This window comes from Lutra lutra, chromosome 9 (assembly GCF_902655055.1).
Source record: "Lutra lutra chromosome 9, mLutLut1.2, whole genome shotgun sequence".
NCBI classification, from domain to species: Eukaryota; Metazoa; Chordata; class Mammalia; order Carnivora; family Mustelidae; genus Lutra; species Lutra lutra.
Window position 1 is genome coordinate 109,451,741 of NC_062286.1, and position 7,229 is coordinate 109,458,969.

Here is a 7,229-nt window from a genome sequence, read left to right on the forward strand (position 1 = left end):
TGTCACCTCCAGAAAAAGGTCAAAGTCAAGAAGCTGTGCAGACTCTAACTAAGCCTATCTCCCCCCCACTTTTAAAATAATTCTCTGATATCACTTACCACCAGCTATTTTTTCTAGTCCATTTGTTCATTCATTCATTCATTGTCTCTTTCCCCCACTGGAATGTAAGCCCAGGAGAGCAGAGACTTTCCTTCTCGTGTTCATTATGTGTATCTATGATCTATTGCCACAATAATGTTGTATGACAAATAGACCAAAAAAAAAAAACCAAAAAACCAAAACCAAAACCAAAAACAAAAAAACAACCCACCTTACGTTAAACAAATAGCATTTATTTTTCAAGCATTTATTTGCATGTTAGCCATTTAGGCTACTCTTGGTGGTTCATTTCTTCTGGCCTCAGTTGGGCTTACACATTTGGCCTTTAGCTGCCTGTCAGTTGGGATGATTAGAATATCTGGACTAGCTTGGCTTGCTCATAAGGCGGCGGTAAGGGTACAACAGTGAGAAAAAGCCCCAGTGAGCAAGTACTTTTATAAGCTTCGCCTTATGTCATGGTTGTTGATATCCCATTGGCCAAACCAAGTCACAATGACAAAGCCCAGGGACAGAGCAGATAGGCAGTAGAAGGTTATATAGTAACAGACAAGGACACAGGGGCAGGTGTAGTACTGAGACCACTAATATAATCAATCTACCCTGATACGGTATCCTCAGCCCTTGGTATCCACATCTTGCTTAATGAATGACTGAGTTACTCTTTCACAATGAAGAAAAGGAAAAAAAAATTTAATGAGAAAAGATTACTCTGACACACATAGTTATAGTACCACAGTCCCAGTGAAAGATTCTCAACTGGGGGTTTCTGAATGGGTTTCAGAGGGCTGGGAAATCTCTGAAATAGTATGTAAAATTAGGAAAAGTTGTTCTTCTGGGCAGACAGCAGCTCATAATATAATCCAGGCCACACCCACTTCCTTGCCTGGGTGCCATTGTGCAGTCCACAGATCGTACAACTATATGCAACTGATCTGAGAACTCGAATCTTAGGATAATTTTGAGCCTTTCTCTTCTATCTTTAGTGTAGTTTACTGGCTTGACTAGGGCTGTGTCTGGGTGTTTGGATGTCCCCATCTGCCTACTTTCAGTGTTGATTCTCACAAGTTGATTATTTCTTGCCATGTCTATTAGAGGAAGAAAGTGAAAGCTCATTCTGTCTGGAAGATACCCAGCCTCCTGGTGTGTCTCCTGGGGCAACTCCTTCTCAATTTCTATCTGGAAATCTATCTGCATCTTACTGTGACCTTCGGGGGGAAATTACTCTTTAAACCCTGAACATGGATCAATCTGCCTCATCTTGGAAAGACACCTTTGGACCAACACCAGTCCCAAATGAATCACCAAGACAGACACAACTGAGGTTACTGTAGTTAACACCAATCAAACAAGGTGGCTCACATCGGCCTCCCTAATTACCCCGTCTATGTAAAACATTTTTTAAACACACTCAGAAAGTCTCTAAAATTACTGATCCTTGTTTGGATCATGAGAAGTCTCATTCCTAGAGAGATAGTATCTAATCTATTTCTGTGGATGTCAAAAATGTGTAAAAGGATTGTCTTCTCACTTATAATAAATATAAATAAATGTAACTCTTCAAGTTTCAAAGGGAAGGAAATCCAAGCTATAGTAATGGGATTAAAAATGGATGTTTCTATGTCTTGGCAATATGTCTATTTTTCATGTAGTTCTTAAATTCAATTATATCATGGCATCCTTCTTTTAGAATATTTTCTTAATTTGTTTGGACATTCTGACTTCTTTTAATCACAAATAATCCACAGAACAAGACAGTCCAAATAAGTAAAAGTCAAGAAAAGGTAATATCATTGACAAACATATCAGCTAGATCAGACTTCTGATTTTTATAGTATTGAGTATAGAGTTCAACTTCAGAGAAGAATATTTTTCTTGAAGGTTTTACTCTCCCTGAGTTCCTCATGGCCCTAGGATAATTATGGCTATTGATTACGAAGGACGAATCTGAGAAGCTACAGAAAATAACTGTTTAAAATGCTAAATGAAGGGGCAAACGATGAACTGTGTTCTCCGGGTCAAGTGGTAGATAATGTGTTTATGGAAAACTTTCCATGAAAGAAGACTGGGGTTTTGCTAAGATGTGACTTCAAAGACACAGCAACTCTATTAAAATTTCCAATGCTAATCCTGGGATTATCAACTTAAACCCTTTTAGATTATTGTAAGCATCCAGTGGCCTTGAACGCCTTATCTGGAATTATAATGTTGCTGACCTTTGTGATTTATTGGAGAACTGATGCAGAGTGATCTGGAATCAGAGAAAAAATTATTGGGTTTCTCTGGACCACTCTCTCACACCGTATGCCAAGATTAACTCAAAATGGATTAAAGACTTGCATATAAAACTTTCAACTGTAAAACTGAAAGAAAACTGGTGGTAAGCTCCTTGACATTGGTCTTGACAACGAGCTTTTTGGATTTGTTACCAAAAGCAAAAATAAACAAGAGTCCTTCATCAAACTAAATAAAAACAACAACAACAACAACAGCAACACACCACTTCTGTGCAGCAAAGGAAACCATCAACAAAGTGAAAAGGCAACCTACTGAACAGGAGAAACTATCAGCCAATCATATACCTGATAAGGACTTAATATTCAAAATATATAAAGAACTCATACAACTCAAGAGCAAAACACCCCCAAACAATTTCAATTAAAAATGAGTGGAACAGGGTGCCTGGGTGGCTCAGTGGGTTAAAGCCTCTGCCTTCAGCTCCGGTCATGATCTCAGGGTCCTGGGATCAAGCCTCACAGAGGGCTCTCTGCTCAGCGGGGAGCCTGCTTCCCCCTCTCTCTCTGCCTGCCTCTCTGCCTACTTGTGATCTCTGTCTATCAAATGAATAAAAAATTTTAAAAAAAATGAGTGGAGGATCAAAATAGACATTTTTCCAAAGAAGACATGCAAATGGCCAAAGGTTCATGACAGGATGCCCAGCATCTTTTATCATCAGGGAAATGCAAATTAAAACCACAAAGAGATATAGCCCCATATCTGTTAGAAAGGCTAAAATCCTAAAGACAGGAGATAGCAAACACTGACAAGGATGTGGAGAAAAAGGAGGCCCTTACACTGTTGATGGGAAAGTAAATTGGTGCAACCACTTGGAAAACAGTAAGGAGTATATAAAATATGGTATAATATATATGTATACACACAATGGAACATTATTTAGCCATAAATTAAAAAAAGAATGAAATCTTGCCATTTGTAACAACATGCATGGATCTTGGAGGTATTATGTTGCAGGAAGCAAATCAGACAAAGAAAGACACATATCATATGATCTCACTTATCTCTGGAATCTTAAAAACAAAACAGGACAACCAGACTCATAGATACAAAGAACAGATACATGGTTGCCAGAGATGAGGCATGGATGGTGGCTGAAATGGATAAAGGGAATTAAAAGGTACAAGTCTCTAGTTATGAAATAAGGAAGTTACGAGGCTATCAAGTGCACATGGTGACCATAGTTAAAATGCCATATTGTATATTTCAAAGTTGCCGAGATAGTAAATCTTAAAAGTTGTCATCACCAGAAAAAAAAGTGCTATAACTATGTATGGTGATGGGTATTAACTAGACTTACTGTGGTGATCATTTTGTAATGTATTCAAACACTGAATCATTACGTTATACACCTGAAATTAATATAAGGTTGCCGGTCAATTATGCCTCAATAAAAAATGTTTGAAAAACTATCAGGTTTCTGCTTCACGGTTCATTTTTGAAAAGAGCCATAAACAGGGTGGAAAATATTGATAGACTTTGTCCCAGTAAAAGCTTGCTTTCCTATTTCATCTGTCTAGAATTACAGGTCATTGCCAGCAACAATCCATGTGACTGCATTTTCAAAAAAAAACCACTTGGTCTGAAAGCTATGCCATTTTCTGAGACAATTTTTCCCAGTGACGTAAAGTAATTAAAAGTTATTACAAAAAATCAATCTACCCAGTTACTCTCACCTCTTCTAAACTCAGAACAATCTTCAGGACGGCTTGCTTCTAAACCATGCCAGGAGTTCTTAGAAGCAGATTCTTACCGACTGGGGATTGGCAAAGGTTTTTCGTAAAGGACTTGATAGTAAATATTTTTTGTCTTTCTGGGCCGTATGGCCCCTGTCTCAGCTCTTCAGGTGTACCTTTGTGGCCCCAAAGCAGCTGTGAATATTATGTAAAAGTGTGAATGTTGTTGTGCTCAAATTTAATTTGACCTAACCTGGGGCAGCTCTAAGCTGCTAGCATTTCTTTCAGAGTCCTCCAGGCAAACAACCAGACTTAGTGGGTCCTTTGTAGGGAGAGAGAGTTAGAGAATATTTGGGTTGGAAAAGACAAAAGTAGAAGTTTTTGGACAAAAAAAAAAAAAAGCCCCAAAGCCAAACCAAATAACAACAACAACAACACCCCCAAAATGTCAAGTTATTCTGGCTTTATCAGGAAAACAGTGACTTTGAAAACTTACGTTTTGAGTCAAGGGAATATTTTATTTATTTAACAGAGAGAGAGAGAGAGAGAGAGATCACAAGTAGGCAGAGAGAAAGGCAGAGAGAGAAGGGGAAGCAGGCTCCCCACCCAGCAGAGAGCCTGATGCGGGGCTCAATCCCAGGACCCTGAGACCATGACCTGAGCCGAAGGCTCAGATCCCCCCCTTTCAAATACAGGAACTCGTTTTTAATCTCTTTTTTTATAACTGCATTTTCTATAAGTGTTCACTGAGGAAAAAAATATATTCCCTTGGGTCACCTGGGTGGCTCAGTGGGTTAAAGCCTCTGCCTTCAGCTCGGGTCATGATCTCAGGTCCTGGGATTGAGCCCCACATCGGGCTTTCTGCTCGGTGGGGAGCCTGCTTCCTCCTCTCTCTCTGTCTGCCTCTCTGCCTGCATGTGATCTCTCTCTGTCAAATAAATGAATAAAATCTTTAAAAAAAAACTATTCCTATTGTTATATTATTAGCTAATTAACTCTTTTTTTACTAGTGGTATTAGTTCTAAATGGTTGTAATAAGACTGACTGATGTAATTGTTATGAACTGAATTATAATCCCTCTGGAAATTCATATGTTGGAGCCCTAACCCCCAATGTGACTGTAAACAGAGATAGGACCTTTAAAGAGGTAATTAAGGTTAAATGATGTCATAAGGATGGGATCCTAATGCAATATGATTGGCATCCTTATAAGGGGGGAGAGACACCAGGGATGTGGGCACACAATGAAAAGACCATGTGAGAATGTAGTAGTCTACAAGCCAAATAGAGAAATCTAAAGATAAACCAAACCTCCTGACACCTTGATCTTGGACTCCCAGTGTCCAGAATTATGAGAAAATACATTTCTGGTGTTGAAGCCACCCAGTTTGTGGTACCTTGTTATGGCAGCTCTAGCAGACTAACAGAGTCACCATGCACATGACCTTTTTCTTTGTTCTGAACCCAGAAAACTTATTTAATGATTTTAACAAATATGTATTCTTTGAAGGAGGAGTGCATTATGACTGGGGCTAGGAAGATAGGCGATTTTTAAAAATTTTTTTTAAAGAAACTAAGCCTTTTAGACATAGAAGAAAGTATTTGGTTAAATCTCTTCATTTCTAATGGAAAAACAAGGTATCCTACTGGAAAGAGAACCCCAAGACAACTGACTTCCACTGGAGAATAGGTCCTGTCAGACCTATTACTGGACCCATTCCCAAGCCAGTTTTCATGGGTGGAAAGGGTTTCTCAGGATCTCCTTCATTTCCTTGGTATCTAACTCAAAGAAGCATCTTTGCTACATCGACCTAAAACAGAGAATGACATAGTCACCCAAGGATTGGATGTAATCAGGAAGGCTAAGAAGTGCTTCATGACTAAACAACTCAGTCTCCCACTCACTTGAGGGAGAGTGTACAGATCCAGGTACTCCATGACATCCCTGACCTAGTCCACCGGCATCCCCCCATAATCTGGGCCACCTGCTAGAGAGAATCGTCATCCATAACAAAGAGCGAGTGGTAGGCGTTCAGACAGTACCTCACATCATCTTCATCTTGACACCAATGGTGTCCTGAAAACACTCTAAGGCTCTTCTCTTCTGTAGGGAGATAGCCTTGTCTTTAATGATCTTCTCGCAGGTGTGGGACAGGTTTTTCCAGGGAACATGGCACCAGATATCAGAGAAGTCCCTGTGCAAGGTGTCCTTAAGCTCTGGGAAGTCATGCAATAAGGGCTCAAGGCTAGAGACCAGGAATATGATGTGTTCACACACCCACTTCTTCTGGAGAGTTTCTGGGCTACTGTAGGACTTGTTCTTCCCATAGGGCACTTGTGCTGAGGTCCCTGTCCGGCTTGGTCCAGACGATGGACCCAGGTCTCAGACCCTAGATGGTTTTGGCAAGCTTCACCAGATTTGTGCTGAATGTTTGGGAGAGGCTATACTGGCTAAGTGGTATTTCCTCCAGATTGTTCTCTAGGCTTTGGGCTGCAGCCCTTGTGCTGAGAAGGGTGTGTGTGTGTGTGTGTGTGTGTGTCCCACAATAGCACATTGGGAAAGTGGGAGAAGGATTAGCAAGTGTGAATCTGGGTGGTCCTCACCACGCCAGTGGGAGCTGAGGTCTCACCACGCCAGTGGGAGCTGAGGTCTCCTCTTCCTGCCCAGTTCCCCACACAGTATGTTGATGAAGGAACACATGCCACTGCCAGAGTCCCCAGTCACAGCAATGCTCAGTTGGGCACTGGATGCTGTCTCCAGGTCCCAACCACAGAGACCACCTCCAGCTACTTCCCTTCTCCTAAGGCTTTTACAACATTCAACAGACCTGCCTCATGTAAAATGCTCTGGCCCATACAGCATCACACAGCAGAGTTGAAAGATATAGACAATGAAGCACAATATGACAGGGCTGGCTGCACCACACCACTGACCAGTGGTGTAACCCCACAGGACTTTAAAAAATATATTTCCATTGGCCACTTCAGAAATTGAGATATTATTTTATTAATTAATTAATTAATTAGTTTAAGGCCAGGGGAAGGGCCAGAGGGAGAAGGACAGTGAATCTTAAGCAGGCTCCACGCCCAGTGTGGAGCCCACCGAGGGGCTTGATCTTACCACCCTGAAATCACAATCTCAGGGGAAATCAAGAGTTGGCC

At 40.8% G+C, this 7,229-nt stretch overlaps 1 pseudogene; it reads right to left on the bottom strand.

The window, feature by feature from the left end:
• Positions 1–5,968: 5,968 nt before the first annotated feature.
• Positions 5,969–6,923, bottom strand: LOC125109870 (immunity-related GTPase family M protein 1-like; annotated as a pseudogene).
• Positions 6,924–7,229: the final 306 nt, after the last annotated feature.